Raw genomic sequence first — 18,117 nt, forward strand, 5'->3', positions numbered from 1 at the left:
ATTTATTGAGAACGTATAGAAAACAATGGTTGACTCATTTATTTGATAGGAAGAAATAAACTTTAGCCACATTACTCCTTCGACTGAAATTTTTACCTCGTTCACTAATAATTTTTTCTCAAAAAAAAATCTTATAAACAAAAGTTATGCAGTCAGATTACATCTAAATCTGTAATTTGATGTCATGAAAAGGCTAGACATGTTAAAGAGCATGTTTTAATTACCCTGTACATTCCAGTATAGTCAGTTAGCTATTGTTGTTAGATCAGCGTTATGGCCCAAAAACTTCCAAATGGAGAAACAATTGGACTCCATACCTCATACAAAGATTGCTTATGAACCGAAGGTGTGTCATGACCTTTACCCAAGGTCATTTGATCTATGTCCAGAACACATGTGGAAAAATATTTGATTCCTGTTCTAACCAAATCTTGTAATGGAGAAATTAGAGGCTCATAGTTATCACAAATATTGCATATGACCTGAGAGTAATTACTGACATTAACCCAAGTTCATCCCAGCACTTTCAAGGTCACTGGCAGAAAAATTGTTACTTGAGTCTGTTTTGTATCTCTAAAATGGAGGCTAATTGGAGTTGTTTCTCCATTTGGAAGTTGTTGGCCAAACACAAGTTATATACTTTTTCTGTCAATGGCCTTGAACTTTCATAAAAGTTTTTGTGTAATATCAAATTCACTTCCGTTGACTGAAATGTTCAAAGTATTAAAGACTGGAACGTGACTTTAAAGGATTTCATGCTGAGAAAGGGAACAGCAAGTTTAAGTTGGATTTCCAAACGTATATATTTAAACAGTTAAAGGCAGTCTTCAAAAATATCGTTATAATAATGGGCGATATTGTTACAAGCCTTGTCAGCTTCATTAAGTCTTTCTAAATACTTCTTTTATCACTTTCCATTTACTCAAAACGGATTCTAGAATATACGTCTAAAATACTTCATCCATTCTGACAAAAAGACGAGGCCATGACCTTCATATTTAGCCCACCTATCATATACCTGTACGGAATGCTAACAAAAATAAACTTCTTGCGCAATTTAAAAGATCGGGGCTCTCCCTTTCATGACTGTTTTCAGGTTGTCATTTTCAAGTATATTTGGATCGGCGGTTTATCTGCGACTTTATACATATGTCATATCCCTTATAATCAGTTGTTCATAACGCTTCCACTACACTGTGTGATAAAAATGTCGGTCTTAGTTGCGTCACACTGGTAGTACCGTAATGTATATCATTTTCTAAGAATTTTCCATTTGTCTTGTATAAAATGAATGCATAAAAATTCAACTAGAAGAATGCTCATGAATACTGCAGTTTTAATTATATTTCAATAATATTTAGATGCATTTTTTTGGAAGAACTGGTAGAAACAAACTATAACTACAGTAAGATGTATTGGTCCGGATGAATACCGGGTACTATTATTACAAAGGCGTCGACTTTGTTAAGAAATTAAGAAAACCAGAGTTTTCAATAATACCCTTCGCATTTATTGGGTTCCAACTAAAGAAAAGAGACTTCGTAGAGATACTTGGAAAGTATAACTCTCCGAACGGGAGACCAGAACTAGTATCCAGTTTCTGAAGGTGTCGGAGTCTGAAGGTGTCGGAGGGCCTTTGAAGAAAGTAATAGGGGAATAATTAACATGTGCCCAAATGGTACAGTGACACCCAGTCCGTTGTCAAGGTGATGTCTCGCCCTCAAATCCTAAACCATTATTTTTATTTATTTGTATGATTAAAGAGTAAAGTCTGTATTTAAGTCTTAAGAAATATATTTTGTTCACAAAAATTAGATCTGAATTTTAAAATATGATTTATTTACGTTGAAATATTGAGAAAACTGCCTTTGAAAATTGCATCAGTTGATGTTTGATTGATTGATTGTATGTTGTTTTACGTCCCATTCGAGAATTTTTCACTCATATAGAGATGTCACCATATACCGGTGAAGGGCTTCAAATTTGGACCTTTACTCGGCACTCAGGGCCATTGAGCAGTGAGGGATCTTTATCGTGCCAACGCCTGCCGTGACACGGGACCTCGGTTTTTAAGGTCACATCCGAAGGACCCCATCAATTGATGGTATTTATGACAAAAGATACTTAACTATTGTTTACTTTGAATATCTATGTAATGATTCATTAAACAGGGAACCCGGTTCGACCCAAAGTGAACGTAGACCAACCTTTAAACCTTTGTAATCTTATATGCTTTGGAAAGAAATATGTTTCAAAACTTTTTAACGACTAAGCCAGGTAAATTCTTTCCCTGCATGATTAATCACCTCCGTTATGCAACATCTTTACCAAGCTCGTATTTTATTTCTTTCTACTGAATTCTATAAAACTTTTTCTTAATGGAAAAAATAACTAGTAATTGTTTTTCTATTGCCTTTGGTTTTAATTTCTGATTTACGATATCTATATAGGTTTTAGAGATCAAGTCTTCCAACAGTTTCCATGGGTACCAATTGCGACCCGTTATTAGAAGACCTATTTTTGTATTCATATAAAGCAGAATTTATCCAAAAACTTATACATAAAAGAAGGATCGTACCTGGCCTTCAATTCGATATTTAGATACATCGACAGCGTTTTATCAATTGACAATATTCATTTTCATTCAACGTTGCCTCTATACATCCCTTTGAACTCGAAATAAAAGACGCAACAGAGTCAGACACATCTGATTCATATTCAATTTGATCTGTTTCTAGAAAAAGACATTAATGACGATCTAACAACAAAAGTTTTAGATAAACTTGATAACTTTAACTTTTCTATGGTCGACTTCCTTTATTTATGTATTAATATATCATTCATTATCACATGCAAACGGAGTATATATCTCCCAGTTGATTCGATACACATTAGTTTGCTCTATATAAAAATAATTTCTAAAACAAGGCAAGCTGTTGAAAAATAAGTTGATGATACAAGGATATCAACAGTTCCGTTTAAAGTACACATTTTGCAAGTTCTATGGTCGATACAATGACCTTGTTAGCAAATACATTCTATCGTTAAGTCGAATGTTACTGACGTTTTTCATACTAATTATTAGGTCATTGTTTTCATACTGAATTGCCAACGGATTTTTCCGCTTGTCCGATCATGACAAGGAGCAAACGACAGGTGTGACCGGTCGACAGGGGATGCTTACTCCTCCATTGCATTTTATTCCACCCCTGATTTTTTTAGAGGCCCGCGTTTGCTCTGCTCCCGATTTGCATTGTTACAATGGACGTCTGAGTTTGATAATTGTTCCTTATCTTCATATTTCATATATGATATAAGCAACATCACAGCACTGTTTTGACCTCATCTCTGTTATTGCCCCTCGCATGATTTCAGCCCGTGCTCTCCGGGCTTGGGCCGATATAAATCGCTCAGGCTGATACCAGGGTTGAGATCTAAACAACAGTGGGATATTGTACATAACCACTTAGAAATGAAACTCTGGTCTCAGGTGACAAATGTTATACATTTTTATGAACAACCTTGATCATATTCACAGATATTGTATCTTAGAGGTACAGGATACACTGTAGAATGTATAATAAACCTCGATAAATGACCAAATTAGCCCTTTCCTGGCACTGATTCCTGGTTCCAGGAAATGAACTTTAAAATTTTTGAAAAATGCCAGTTTTCGTAATATCCATGCAAACACTTTGCCTTTTATCTACTAGTCAAAAGAATTATACCATAAGATAACATTTACCTTCAGTTTGTTCGGTAGCTTTTTATCTTTCTTCAATGTGAATTTAGCTATCAAATTTAAATAAAAAATATCCCAGTTAAAGTTGTTATGAATATTATTTTTAAAAAAATTAAATGTTAAAAGAGGAAAATCAAATCCCTCTGATTTGAAAGATTTTTTGAAGCTGTATAACAATTTTGGAATTGAAAAGATACCTATCTCTTGTAGAAAATAGTCATAGGTGAGAACATGCAATAATTCTTGTATTGAATTTAAACAGAAAACCCGATCAAACATTCCTTATGTGTCAGCATTCAATATTAAACATTGCAATGCCAACAATACTTCCGCCATCACAAGATAAAGAAATTGAAACTAAAAAAAATCACTTATTCCGCCTTTTTATGACCAAAAGCATCAAAGTGTCCGCTCTGAGAATGATACGGCATAAAGTTTCAATCACCCTTTATTTTTTCCTAATAATTATGTAAATAAATGAAGTGTGGTAAGCAATGAAAGGCTTTGAGAGATCAAATAAAACTTCAGTATTATTTTGTTATCGTCAATGGCCTGTTTCTTTTTCAAACTGAACCTCACATATAAATCATGCAGTGCAATAACATCTTCTATTGCCTCATTTGATATTTATTCCTTGCTCAAAAACCATCTAATTAGAGACTGTTAAAAACTCCTGTTTACCCCATACCGTATAATGTTCAACAATGTGTCAACAGATCCTGCAATAATTTTGTTTCACTAAATAATATAATATTTTCTAAATTGGTTAAAAAGAAAAGTGACATCTAAAACCGAACCCAAATCTGTAGGAGAAGTTGCATTTAGAAAGAATTTCATACAATTTTCATACAATACAATTTTCTTTAGATAACAATAGCAATGCCAGAGTTTGAAATCAAAAACTAATATAATGACAACGTATATTTGATATTTCTTATTCATTTTTATAAGAAATTTTGATTGAGGCTTCAATATCTCTTAAAAACAAAGAATTACTAATGTTGACTTACATAAACGGAAAACTAACTAAAATTATTTATTATTCATATTTGCATATCCCTAGAGATAGTGAACATTTCCATTCCATAAACAATGTAGAACAATATATGCATGTATATATTAAACAAAAATTGTTTTGAAAGATACACAAAAGATTATCACATTAGCTAAATAAAAAGATAGGACGTTAAAGAATTGCATTGTTTGTAAAGAAAGATAACCGCTGCTGATCGTCTGCGGTGGATAAATTGAGGATTTTACTTTCTCAACAAGTAGCTTGATCACTTAGCTAAGAACTCAAACAACCTCATGTTGTATATAATCGACTTAAGTCATATGGCTCTTTGAACATGGATGAGGACACAAAAGCTGACTGCTGTTTGACATAGAGATATAAGGGGGAAATGTTGCTTCAAAATCTTGTTGAACTTAAATGTTAACATTTTATTGACTTTTGAACCATAAGAAATGCACTATGTCTCTTAAGTTATTAAGAAGTATTTTTAAAAAGGAAGTGCTATCAAGGCCCAGTGGTCCTCTATTTTTCTTTACACGGTATATGGTTGGTTGTTAGTCTGCTTTACGTTTGACTTTTGAGCAGTGAGGGAGCTGCTTTAAACCTTTGCTCGGCACCTTTCTAATTTTCGAGAAATTAGGGAGTTGATTTAGACTCGGCACCTTTGACGATTGAGCATTGATGGGTCCCTCTAAGCTGCTCTAGACCTTTGCTCGGCACCTTTGAGTATTTAAGGATCTGACAGGACATACTGCAACACGGGGCCTCAGTTAATATAGTCTTATACGAAAGACCGGAGGTACAGTTTGCTGTCTTCTAAGAAATATCTTATTGCGTCATGCAGTGTCGGCTTTAATGTCAAACATAATTACTTTCAAATGGTTGATAAACTTATACTGGAGAAGGGAAGTTTGTCATGACTTCCTTAGAAACAATTATTATTTGGTAGATGAATGAATTTTATTTGTTTGCATTTTTGAAATACCCTACCGATAGGATGACATTCAAATAGTAGTATTCTTGAATTGAATAATTCGGAAAACCCGATCATACACTTCCCCTGTGTCAGCATTTAGTCGAACACGTTGCAGTACCTAAACTTCCCATCCTTAATATGATAAAGAAATCGAAGATTTTATTATATCACATCTTTATTTCCGCTTTTTGCAACTAAATGTTCGCTCTCAGAATAAAAACGGGAAATATAACCACCCTTCCTTCTTAATTATATAAATAAATTGTTAATTTTCTAAAACGATTAGAATTTTACCTGCAAAGCCAGGAGACAACAGCATTTGTCAAAAACAGAAACATTTTAGCTATCGTTTGACGACCAGGACAAGTAATGGCAGGTATGGCAATAGTTGTGTATGGCATGTACATCAAGGTAGAATGCTTATTGAATCTCACTGTGTTAATTTGTTTGGATACAACTACTAAATAAAATAAAATAAAATATATATTAAATAAAAAAAATATATAAATTATGCTTTAACAATTATCCGATAGAGAGCAAAATCATTAATTCATATATCTAAACTACTATATATTAATTATGGACATGATATTTTGTGCCAAATTCAGGTAAATTGAAAGAAGACTGTCTTTAACATTGGATATTAGAAACAATGTACCTAAATGAAATTTTGCATAGGAACTTATTTTTCTTTATCAAGGCTTATCAAATAATCATCGAAAATGACTCTCATATTTCTTGAATTTGAATCCTGAATATTCCTATTTTGTAACTTTTCTGCAATTTGTGATTACATCGTACAAGGGAAGGACTGGATCCAAATAAAATAAATCAATGAAAAAAAGATATTGGTGAATAGAAGATGAATTTCACCTCAGGAATATCCCAGTTCTTAAACGTCACTTTCTATTAATATACATAAAAATCAAAATTATCAAACGCAACACAGAGAGTTAGTGGACTGAAATCCCTCTGTCTAACCAAACGAGCAAGCAATAAGGGAATTTCGAGGGTAAGTTAAGGCTAGTTATAGGCGTTTCTATGTAAATGAGCTAAAAACGCATAAGGCATGTCTATTATACAGAGAAAGTTTAAAATCATTTACTTATAAATACTTAGTACCCACGACATGTTATAGCCAGTACACATTATAACACCATATTATGACGCCATTGTTCTTTATTACTCAGGGTAACAAAACTCGTCAACAAAACAGCTTCGGCGCAAGGCCATATCCAATCTAATTTTGCATAAATAATGTATAATTCTAATAAGAATATTCTAAAGATTAATAAAATTGTGCACAAAGTTTAGGAGACTTACACCGGATTCAACACAATACAATGTACTTCAATAATAGTAGCTACACAAATGAACTGCCGATATTTGTGCAGCTATATCATAAATGCTAGGAATATTCTGCTCCTAATTATAGTCTTGTTTCTGTAAATATTAATAGGGTACGCCCTTGCGTCTAGGCTATTTTGTTGATGTTCTTTATAACCTTGTGTAATAAAGAACAATGCCACTATAATATGACGTCATAAAGTGTCCGGCTAACACAAGTATGTATTAGAAAATAAGTGTCAACCTTTTCTGTGTAATAGGTACTTATATACGTTTTAATGTGTTCATTTGCATAGAAATGCCTATACCTAGGTTTAACCTACTTGCATTATATTTAAAAATTATTGGTAAAATTTGTGAGCATATACATTTTATGTGCATTTCAAAGTATTATCAATAAATTTTCATCTTCCTTCTTATGGAAGAGATATTTGACAAATACGTTGATTTTACGATTCGTTTGTTGTTGTTGTGAGTTTAAATGTTCCATCTCTTTCAGCAAATACAGTGTATGATGATTTTGTCTTGTCTACATTTAATATTTCGAGCTTATAAGAACCCCCTTAATCTCCGATGGTAATTGTAAAAATAAAATAAACATATTACTAGTATTATGTAACATTGTTTTCATTACATTTGAACTAATAAATAATTACATATATCTGAATATTTACATTTGCTGTGTTTTTCTACTAAGCCAACTGTGGACCTGAACTGTGAAAGCCATTTTCGTGTATACTCACGTGTAGAAATAAACACGGAGAAACTTGCGCTAAAGTGACGTCACAATGAGGCTACAGAGACGTTAATAAAAATATGACGATATAAGATAGGGAGAAATTCAAACATTGAGTATATTTTGGTGCATTTAAACATGTAAAATGTAAATATAAGGAATGTTTTTAAATTTAGTGTGAATTATTGGTGTGTAAATCACACAGACTTGCATGTAGGTATATTTTTCATGAAGCGCCAGCGCGCTTCATGAAATATGCCTACGTGACAAGTCTGTGTGATTTACACACCAATAAATCACACAAAACTTAAAAACATACCTTAATTGATTTCGATGTACAGTTCAACTTCCTCCTCCGACTAAAATATCACAACAAAACCTTGCGTAATTACTGTAATATAATAATTTTGTATATTTTCTTTAAATTTTTGAAAAGCTCAACTCCCATGACTTTGATGTCATTTCGCCAACTTGATTCAAAACCTTTTTTTTTGCATGAAAAAAACTTAAAACAATACAATAATTTAGCTCTATCCAGTAACTCAGAAATATGATTCCCGTCTTGATAAAACCCAGGGTAATTGAAAGGTATGTTGATTAAAACTTGTTTAAATAAACATTTCGCGATGCAAAAAGTATCTGAGTATTCCTTAAAAAAAAACAGAATCTCCAGCTGTTCAATACATAAAAAAGGAAATTTTTCTTTTGTCATTTGGCCATAATGTGAAATGCACCGACGGACATTAAATTCTAAGAAGTCTGTGTTGTTTTGTTGTTAAAACTTGAATATCTTTTCCTCGATAAGAGCACTCGTTCTATTTCTTATTGATATAGCACAAAAATCTTTCTTTGCATTAGTTTCAGTATTGTCTTGAACAATGATAGTATGTCGCTTAAAATTGATCGTAAATAATACAGATTAACTGTATGTTTTAAATTTATAGATGCAGAATCTGTTTGGAAGAAATGGCAGAGACACGCAACACATGCAAGAAAATATGGTTCAGAAGTATATTACTATTATAAAGGGGACTGGTACTGCAGAGACCAGACAAGACGTGGTGGTTTCTTTCTTAAAAAATACGATGAGAGATTACGTTCATCAGGGCGTGTAATTATATTTCAAGCTTTCATGGCATTCGATTCAGAAAATAAAGACTTTGTAGAACTGAAAGGAAAGCACGGTTCCGGAAAGGAAGTTAATTCCGTTTAGCAATATGACAAAAATAAAGTAACTGATAATTGATACATATATAGTAATATTTTAAAATACAATAAATATATTATCAAGAAATCTAAAGATATTGTTATCAGGGGGGAAAATCTATTATATTTAAGGATATCTGCTCTTCAGCCAGGAAGGATATCTCTTAAAATTCTTATTAGATTCAAAAAGGGTCAAAATTAAGCTTGAAATTCAAATCTTCTCGTGCAAAACTTTTCATTCCATGCATCTCAATGAAATATGGAGATAACAAACAGTATTCAAGCTCAAAGTCCATTTAGACGATACAACTCGGGAGCAGAACAAAACACGGACCTCCAAAAACATCAGAGGTGAAATCAGGTGTCATGGAGGAGTGAGCATCCCCGCCGTGTGCTCCTTGTCATGATCGGGAAATAACGGGAAATCCGTCGACAATTCAGTGTGTAAATAATGTAATGAAAAACAGAAAAATCCGTAGACAATTCATGGCCTAACAATTAGAATGACAAACGTCAGTCATTTGACTTTTGACTCATTGTATCGACCATAAAACTTGCGAAATGATGACTTCAAACGAGACTGTTGATATCTTTGTTTCATCAACTTGCTTGTAAATAGCTTTCCTCGTTTTAGAAATTGTTAATATGAAAAGCATGCTCTTTCGTATCGAATCAACTAGGAAACAATATGATTCAAGGTTCTTTGAAGTCTAAGAAACTGTATTGTAAAAAGTTTACGTTTGAACCCCCATAAAAGTACAAAAATTGATGAGTCTTTTAAGAAATCAAATTTCCTTTAATCTAGCTTTAGATACCAATGCTTATTTAACCATAATATGAAATTAGAAGTGATCTATGATGTTTTCCAAAGATAGCACAAGCTTTTTACAATATGTGTTATATAATAATTGAAGAAAATAAAAGGACTTTCGAGCTTGAATACTGTTCGTTATCTACATATATATCTGAAACACCATGTAAGTATAAAGAAACGGGTATTTTTCCCCGAATGCAAGGATACCTATATTTTTTTTTATTCTAATATATTTGTTGTTCTTTTTACCATTAGAAAATGCTGTTGACTTCATTCCGTTTTTTGAAAATATAATTGAGATTCGATAATATTCCCTATATAATATGATTACCTTTAATGCCGAGCTTTGAAGAAATACCACGGTTAAACACAAATAACTTTGTGAAATCAGATTTTTTTTTTTTTGAGGATTTTTAATTACTTAGTTCTGATCTTCAGGGGCCCGTTTCATCAAAGGTCATACGCCCCGTCGTAGCGCTACGCCGACATAAAGTCGGGACCAGCTCAAAGATTTGCGTTTCATTAAATAGCGTATCTTTACACGGGACTAAAGTTATGCCAAAATTTTACGTCTACTCATGCGTAGGCGTAATTTCGGGCGTAAACATAAAATAAAGCGACTTTACTGATTTGAAAACGATTAAGCCACTCTTTAAGAAGAATTAAGTTCTAAGAAGTCTTTTTAATACAAACGATGCATAATTTAATTTCACAAACTATGAAGATTTGGGGGAGCAGAAATTGGGGAGGGGGGGTACACCCACTCGGGAAGGTCGTTGACATGCAATATTTACATAACTTACTTTAAAAAATTTCTTCATAAAATATTGCCTTATTAGGGATTCATTTTAACATCATCTCCTCAGTTTTGACAATCCTGCATTTGTAAGCATTTGATTGTTGTATTTTGAGTATGTGGAGGTCTTGTAAATCCACTACTCGATATACATTTTGTGTCATTTACTGAAAAGAACCCCATTAAAAATGTATATTTTGAAAAAAAGCAATTTTTCCAAACATATTTTTCCACAAAAGCACAGTTATCTTCTTTAGCTTAGCATGGTTAATATCTATATTTAAAATTCCAACTTTTTTAACTCATCGTAAATACAAGTAGGCTTTTTAAAAATATTATCGTGCTCGAAAACTCCATTTCTTATTTACTCAACGTTCACACGCGTGGATCTAGAGGGGGGTAAGGGAGGGCAGTCCAGTCCTCCCTTCAGCAATTTGCGGAGTTATTTATGTATCTAGAGTAAAGTAAGTGAGAAATGAAAATGACCTTGGACCCTGTTAAAAAGTCAAATTAGTACATTGGTCGGAAGAACCATATTTATGAAGTTTAGGATTTGAATGGAAGGACCCCCCTCCGATAAGATTTTCAGGTTTGGGAAAGCAATGGCAAATTAAGATTTTTAGCTCGTCAACAAGTTTCTCAGATGGAATTTTTGTTTACTGATGACTCCCCCCCCCCCCCTCCCTCCTCGCCTTTGAAAAAAAAAAACACGGACCCGCACCTGCGTCCAGAAAAAAGTTGTTAACGTTCAAAAGACGAAAAAGATTCCAGTTGATTACGTAAATATACTTGAAAGTAATTTTTTCCTGATATTGAATACAAATTAGAGAGGATTTCTGCCGAAGAGACTAGTCACTCGGTAGATTCTGAGAATCAGTTGTCAGAAAATCTTGACTCGGAAATGACTGTAATAATATTTTACAATTATTACACCCATGTATGGCAATATATTAATGTTTAAACAATGAATGATAAATTTCTGAAATTTTCAAAATGAATATCGATGGTACTTGCCTTTCTTTATCGGGAAAAATAAAATAATCCGCATTTTAAAAAAATAAATGAATACTACAATTTTTAGGACCAAACGGAATGGCGTACAAGGTAATGTCATAGAAGAAATAGAAAACAGTCTTTATTTTTTCATGATGATGCATATTTTGTATTATTTTATCGATTCTTAATAATTAAGTGGACTAGTCCACCATATGCCCAGTTACATATATTTACAAGTATATACCAGTAATATACTGTATACTATATATATGTAACGGATCCCCCCTCTCTCTCTCCCTGTATCAAAATCGAGGGTGTGAAGCGGGGGGGGGGGGGGTGATGTAAATATTTCAAAATAAATACATTTACAAGAACATGTATTTCTTTTCTTAGACCTTTAATTTTGGAGTGTAATCAGATGGTATGTTGTAAGTAGTTAATATTTTATAATAAGTAGATTTAGGATGCATGTTTTCTACAAGGTCCCAAAAATTTCATGTAATTTTTCAGTTAAGTTAATGTATTTGTGACCGTATTGTGTTCAATATATGTAGAACAACACTGTATGTTGCATTGTATACAATACGTATTTTTATGTTTTTTGCGCATGTGCAATGCAGCGTTGTCAAGGACTTAGTCCTCAGACTAAGCGTAATTGTTTACGACTAACCTAACGCTACTTCGTGAAACGCAAATTACACCCGACTACATTTTGGCGTAAGTCCTGGTAGTGCACCCAAGTTAGGTCTTTAATTTACGACTTCTGATGAAACGGGCCCCTGAACCTTAAAGGACTTCCAACAATCACGTTTTAAGTAAGCAATTCGCAAATTCCATTGTCGTTATGATGACCTTTTATACAAATAAAACCTATCCTTAGGGTGTTGACTGACATGTTCCATACCAATTGTTTTGTAATTGTTTTTATACCATTTTTGACATTGTATTATTCCTCTTACCTGATTATACAGAGGACTTAGGGTGAATGTGACCGGTCAACAGAGCTAACTATTCCACATCTGATCTCATCTAACTGTGTTTCCAGGGGGTCGTGTTTTTGCCCTTTTTACGATTCATATTCTTTACCCAACATCATGTTTTGAATTGATTTACACCACTTTCCATATTTATGGAGGAAACTGTTCTCTTTAATTTATCATGAAGAATGGTTCAAAAAAGTTTTGAAAAGTCATACATTTTGTTACTGTTGAGTTAAGAAAGGAAAATAATTTCAGATTTTCTAAAAGTTTTTTCGTTTTGAGAATCCACACTTTATTGTTCACTCTTACAAAAAAAAAAGATTTTGAATTATATATATATATATATATATATATATATATATATATATATATATATATATATATATATATATATATATATATATATATATATGTCATGACATGAAGGAAAATGACGGAAAAATCCGTCAACAATTCATTGTGTGAATAATTGCCTAACATTTAGTATGAAAAACGTCAGTCAGCATTTGACTCAGTATAATTCACACACTGTAGTTTTCCCCACAAATTTAAAGATTCGGTATATGAGACAAGCTCAAAGAAGCCCCTGTGGCTTTTCATAGTACTTACTTCATTCTAAGATTTTAAAGTGCACATCAAAAAATAACACTAAAGGGAAGGGATTGGGGATATGAATTGTCAAACATTAACATTTTGTCTAATTTGCTTAAACACCCCAAATCAATTACTTCTGCAATATTTGACTAAAAACATAAGAAGTAGCGTTTACACTAAAAACGGCAATTTATACCTTTTACTCACTGTTTCATTTTACTCTTGAACGCCTGTATTTCACTTAATTTTTATTTTACATGATAAAGTACGAAAAACATTACATTTCTAGATGAGTTCTTATTAGAGTCAATCAATAATAAGTATCTTTAATTTTCAATCAAACAAATTTAAGGTTTCTCTTAAAAGAAACTAATTTCATTACGGGACACACTACAAAGTACGTGATTCACACTCGAATTTTTTTTATATCCTTTGTAAAAGCTCTATTGGATTAGTGAAAAGGTAAACCCATTTTAAGTGTTTTTACCATCAGTGTCTGTCAGCTAACATCCGCGACTGTACTATTAACACGGAAATTGGTAAATTGATAACAAAATTGATATAAGGGTTTTTAAAACAAATTTCCGTATTAAACCAAATACTGTAATATAGTCATGAATATATATATATATATATATATATATATATATATATATATATATATATATATATATATATATATATATATATATATATATATATATATATATATATATATATGTTTGTATGTATGTATAAATGTGCTTTGCAGAGTAAATTTGTACATAAAGTTAACATCCCCCAACCCCCAAGCAGGTAGATATTTAAAGAGCAGATATATACAGATACAGCTGATAAAAAATCTCTTCAAGGTTCTCAATATGACATATTACTAACGATTTATATTTATCTTTTGATATCTCTTCAGCTACTAGAGAATTTTTGTGAGACATACGTAAAGTTTACAAATATTAACATCGTTGAAGTAACTGGGTTCTTACTAGCTGATATCCACTAATATTGCTAAACATCCCCTTAGCTTCTCCATATAATCTGGCACTGAAGTTACCAAGATATATGTATTGATATCTATAGCTAATAGTACGTTTTGTGAAATATGAATCATATTCTGGATAAAAGGTTAACATCCTCCAAGAAGCTGGGTATTTAGAGATCTGATATCTACTGATACAGTTATTAATATATTTCTTCAAGATTCCTCAAAGAAAATATGACTGACATTTTACATTTTTTTTTTCCATTTCTTCAATTACTGGTACATTTCGTGAGACATACGTAAAGTTTGCGATTAACATCATTGAAGTAACTGGGTTTTTAATAAGTTGATATATCCCAGTATTGTTAATGTAAACATCCCCTTAGCTTCTCCACATGGTATCTGTAGTGATATACTCAGATATTGGTACCTTTGGTGTAATATAATGCATGTTTGCGAAACAAATCTTAACATCAATGAAGTAACTAGTTCTTACTTAGTTGATATCTCTAATTGCTGATATAAAGGATGTTAATATTCTACCCCCAAAAAATAATCATATTTCACAAAAAGTACTAGTAGCTAAAGATATCACTACAGATATCTTGGTTACTTAAGTGCCGGATCATCTGGAGAAGCTAAGAGAAAGTTTACTTCAGCAATTTTAGTAGATATCAGCTATGTAAGAACCCAGTTACTTCAATGATATCAACATTTGTATCCCAGACTTGCATTATATTACACAAAAAGTCCTAGTAGCTGAGTATATTACTACCGATATCTTGTTAACCTCAGTACCAGATCATTCGGAGAAGCTAAGAGAATGTTTTCATCAACAATACTTGTAGATATCAGTTTAGTTAGAATCCAGTCACTTCAATGATGTCAATATTTGTATCGCAAACCATTCGTATGCCTAACGAAATATACTAGTAGCTGAAAAGATAACAAAAGATAAACGTAAATCGTCAATCATGTTTTATATGGAGAACCTTGCAGAAATTTCTATTTAGCTGTATCAGTAGATACCAGCTCTCTAAATACCCAGCTTATTGAGGCTGGTGACATTTTACATTTAAGTCGATACGATATATCCCGGTAATCTTGAGATAAAAGGTACCACAGGGTCTGACACATCTGTTTCATATTTGGATATTTTACTTGAAAAAGACGTTAATGGTAATCTATTAACCAAGCTTTATGATGAACGTGATGACTTTAACTTTTCAATCGTCAACTTCCCTTACTTATGCAGCAATATACCTTCATCACCGGCATACGGGGTTTATATCTCTCAGTTGATTCGATACGCCAGAGCTTGCTCTACTTAAGTACAATTTCTAAAACGAGGTAAATTATTGACAAACAAGTTGATGAAACAAGAATTTCAGCTGTCTCGTTTAAAGTCATCATTTCGTAAGTTCTATGGTCGATACAATGACCTTGTCAGCAATACAATTTATCATTGAGTCAAATGCTGACTGACGTTTTTCATACTGATTGTTAGGCCATTGTTTACACACTGAATTGTCGACGGATTTTTCCGTTATTTCCCGATCGTGACAAGGAGCACACGGTGGGTGTGACCGGTCGGCAGGGGATGCTCAATCCTCCTTGGCATATGATCCCACCTCTGATGTTTTGGAGATCCGTGTTTGCTCTGCACCTATTTTGTATTGTTTAATGGACTTTTGAGCTTGAATACTGTTCGTTATCTCCATATATTTCACCCAGAAATTGATTCACATTTCACAAAACGCGCTAGTAGCTGAAGATATCACTACAGATATCTTGGCAACTTCAGTCCAAGATCATGTGGAGAACCAAACAATAAGTTTATATCAGCAATATAAGTAGATATTAGCTAAATAAGAACCCAGTTACTTCAATGACATCAACATTTGTATCACAAACTTGCATTATATTACATAAAAGTACGAGTAGCTGAGTATATCACTACAGATATCTTGGTAATTTCAGTGCCAGATCATCGGACGGAATTTATAAAAGAAACGGCACACTAACGGTTTTTCTAAGATATGACTAATTAAAAATGCATACGCAATGATAGTATTAAACTACAAGTAGAGATTAAAAGTAGCATATTTTAATATAAGATATTTTGACTAGCGAAACAAAAATACGATATTGTACTCATTTTTTTAATGTTGATTCCTCGACACCAGAATATAGGCTCGGATCTGTAGTTATGGATATTGCCAATCAGGCTTTTTAAACCCCCGCGTTTTACTGAAGAAAATGCAGCTAAAACAATCCGTTTTTTCCTTAAACTTCAATATGCCAACAAAGGAATTGAAGCGGTTGATATAAGTAATATTCTTAATCACAAAAGGGTCCATTCTTGTATTCCACCATATTTCAAGTTAAATACTCCACCTTGTATTTCCTACAAATATACATCGACTATTGCTTCCAAACTTTTTTATTACAAGAAAACTTTACAGGGCCTGGATATCGAATATCTGAAACATAATCCTCCATCGTGTTCATGTTCTTCTTCGCCCTATAACTGTAGTCCTGCTGGACACGTTATTACTAGTGACGTAAATATAGTTAATAATGAGGACCTTAGATCACTAATTTTAAAAGGTCCTAAATTTAGGGAACCCAGATCCTTCAACTGGCGTCGGAATTTCATAAATATTATGGATTCTGTAGAGGACTACGCCAGGCGATGGACCAGACATGAAAAAGAAGACGTTGACACTTTGTCAGAATGGCTTAAATGTATCAGATGTATGTTAAAATCGCGCATTAAAAATTGAGAGGCAATATGAAAACCATCTATCCTTCTGTATTCAATAATCCAGAAGTGAAAAAAGAATTAGATAGATTACATGATCAGTACGTACTGGTCCCTGCTGACAAAGCAGGTAACAACATTGTCTTTGTTTGTAAGGCTCATTATATTAAATGTATTTTAGAGGAACTTGGATTTAATTCTACAAGTGGTAATCCAACTTATACTCATAGTTCCCTTTCTAAGGAAGAAATTCTTCAAAATCATATGTCAGTTTTGAATATTTTTAATATTCCAAACAACCAAAATGAATTTGAATTACCATATTTATATTGGATTCCGAAACTTCATAAAAATCCTTACAAACAAAGATAAATAGCGGGTTCCAGTAAATGTTCAACCAATCCTCTTTCTTTACTCCTCACTAAGATATTAACAGTGGTGAAGGAGAAACTTCAAGAGTACTGTGCAACAATATATTCGAGAAGTGGTGTAAATCAGATGTTGATACTTAAAAATTCCAAGGAACTTTTGGAAAATTTGAAATCACAAGATTTTACCAAAATCAACAGCTTAAAAACTTACGACTTTTCAACTTTGTACACAACCATTCCCCACGATGAATTAAAGTCCAGGCTTTTTGATATCATTGACAGCTGCTTTTTCAATAAAAATGGAACTCGTAAATATACTTACCTTGTCATTGGTCATTTGCAAAATTATTTTGTTAAAAAACATTCTGATTGTTCACACAAGTACTCTGAAGTTGACATTAAACAGATGCTTGAGTTTCTGATTGACAATATCTATGAGGTTTTTGGAGACCAGGTCTTCCAACAATCTATTGGAATACCTATGGGTACCAATTGCGCCCCGTTATTAGCAGACCTTTTTTTGTATTCATATGAAGCAGAATTTGTCCAAAATCTTGTACGTGAAAAGAAGAAAACACTTGCTGTGGCCTTCAACTCGACATTTAGATATATCGATGACGTATTGTCAATTAACAATGGCTATTTCCATTCTTATGTCGATACGATATATCCTTGTGAACTTGAGATAAAAGATACCACATCTGTTTCATATTTGGATATTTTACTTGAAAAAGACGTTAATGGTAATCTAACAACCAAGCTTTATGATAAACGTGATGACTTTAACTTTTCAATCGTCAACTT

The sequence above is a fragment of the Saccostrea echinata genome, unplaced genomic scaffold, assembly GCF_033153115.1.
Source record: "Saccostrea echinata isolate AGI-Se365-2 ecotype Australia unplaced genomic scaffold, CSIRO_AGI_Sech_v1 ptg000001l, whole genome shotgun sequence".
NCBI lineage: Eukaryota > Metazoa > Mollusca > Bivalvia > Ostreida > Ostreidae > Saccostrea > Saccostrea echinata.